General features: G+C 40.1%; 1 long non-coding RNA gene across 1 annotated transcript in view; it reads right to left on the bottom strand.

The window, feature by feature from the left end:
- The window catches only part of LOC106935794 (uncharacterized), an 8,310-nt gene extending 7,487 nt beyond the window's left edge, over window positions 1–823 (bottom strand). The window contains exon 1 of the long non-coding RNA XR_001421972.1: window positions 595–823. This is a non-coding gene — a long non-coding RNA (uncharacterized LOC106935794). The remainder of the gene's footprint in view (window positions 1–594) is intronic.
- Window positions 824–2,286: the final 1,463 nt, after the last annotated feature.

Below are 2,286 nucleotides of genomic sequence, written 5' to 3'. Positions count from 1 at the left end.
TATCTTTGTTTACATTTTTGGTTGGTGGTGTGCCTCGAGATTTTTTCAATTAAAACAGTGTACCTTGGCTCAAAAAAGGTTGAAAAACACTGTTTTAAGGGACAGGTGGCAACCTTAAATGGCGGGCCAATGAGAGCCAAGGAGAACCAAGGGATTTTATTGGGTAAGCCCAATGTCCGTTAATAAAATCAACCAATGGGCTGTAGCGGTCGATAAAAATTATATTTAATAAATTTTTTTGTTTGCTTTGTTTTATTTTTTGTTTTGTTAAATCATGACAACCTAGGGCCACCAGATATGGAGATTATGCACATCAGTCTGGACTCCACAGGGTCAGTCCTCCCCTGGACAGAAGTTTAAAATGAAATGAGTTTTTTTTTTTTTTTTTTTTTCGGTTCAAATTGTTACCCCGCCACAGTGGCGGGTGCTAATTTGCACCCCTGAACATAACGTATTTGTCACATTCAACTCAACAACTTCAGAAGTTACAATAAGAAACATTCACTGTGCGCATTGTACAAATGTATTCCCAGCTCCAAATTTAAGACTATCTAAATTGAGTTTAAAGAACAAACATTTTTTTTGCTTACTTACCAAATCATGGTTGATGATAAGACGGCGCTTTAAAAAAACGAGGGAAATAAGACTATTTCCCTGATGGTTTGAAGCGGGAAGTAAAAATGCGCATTTCAAACCAATCAAAATAAATTAAACCGTCTTCCACATACTCACAGGCTGGCCAAGATTTCTCCGCATCAAGGCAAATTCAAGATGGCTGACTCATCTTACCTGAGGGAGCGATAAGACCCACCCACCAGAACGTCATGACGTTGATAACGTCAGTATGGTTCCTAAAACTTTTGAGCGTTCCAGACAAATTGGGTTATAAAATACTGAGCCCTGTTCAGTTAAAGTAGCATAAATCTCAACAGAGCTCAATACTTTATAGTTTGGTCAACTCCATAACAACATTTGACTGCTGTGAACTTATTAGTTATGAGCTAGTACAACTGTTAGGGAATACAGTGTATGTAATAAAACTATTGTCATGTTATTCCCTCATTAACCTGTCTGTCACGAGAGGACCCAAGTTTGGGTCCTCTCGTGACAGAGGTGTCAAACTCCAGTCCTCAAGGGCCTCTGTCCTGCAACTTTTAGATGTGCCTCTGCTGCACCACACCTGAAAAGAATAATTAGGTCATTAGCAAGGCTCAGGAGAACCGATCTACACAGGGAGGAGGTAATTAAGCCATTTCATTCCACTGTTTTTTACCTGTGGCACATCTAAACACTGCAGGACAGCGGCCCTTGAGGACTGGAGTTTGACATCCCTGTCATTGTGAATGACAACCTGAGACCAACAGGTTAATAACATACCTGGAGTGTTGCTTTGATTCATTCATGCATGTTTGAGAAATCTTTTACTCTCCCATGCGACCATTCTGAGGAGTCCAAACACCTGGTGGAACTGAGCGCCACCTTCCCCACACAGACTGAAGGCTCTCATATACTTCATGCAAAGTGCCAAAATTGTTTCCCGTTGACATCGACAAAAATTGCATAATTTTGTTCAGAGAAATTTCAGCTCATTTTTTCACATTCCCCCTCCCCCACATTCCAGCCCATATTTACGTCCATATAGAGAGGAACACATTGTCAGTGGAGACACACCCAACTTGGTTAGATTAAAACCAGACATTAACTGGTTAGAGTGAGACTTGACACTGGACAAGGGGTTTCGGTGACCCCACTCTTAGCTTTAGTGAGGTTTGAAGACTTCTTCAACTCCCTTGCATCCTTTCTCACTGTGTGATGGCAAGTTTATTTAGACATTTTATGTATTACTTTGGCTGTAGATGTGGGTAAATGAAGACAAAGTTAAGTTCTCTTTGGTATTTCCTGACTTGTGAAGATCCTTGCTTGAATCACACAATCTCTTGTTCTTCCTATTGTGAATAGTGCCTCAGAGATTCAGGGCTCACTGTCACATCAGAATGACACCCTAAGTTAAACAGGAAGTCTGAGTAAAAGTTCTTACCTTTGTAAAGCTTCGCTTACATTTAATTTGCATGAGCTGTTAAATGGCAGCTATCTTGATGTGGACAATTTTCCCCAGAATTGCTAGGCACAGGTTGTGAGTGGAACAACACTATCAGAGACTGAGAGCAAAGGGTCATACAATGATATATATTCTCAGTTTTCTAAAATATAAAAATTCTAAAGATCAAGTACTGGCCATTTACCATTACCATTTGCTATAACAGGACTTTCATCCTATTGGTGGAG

This window comes from Poecilia latipinna, unplaced genomic scaffold, assembly GCF_001443285.1.
Source record: "Poecilia latipinna isolate Pla-1442-1.1 unplaced genomic scaffold, P_latipinna-1.0 Scaffold2023, whole genome shotgun sequence".
Classification (NCBI taxonomy): Eukaryota; Metazoa; Chordata; class Actinopteri; order Cyprinodontiformes; family Poeciliidae; genus Poecilia; species Poecilia latipinna.
This window is presented reverse-complemented; position numbering and strand designations above follow the sequence as displayed.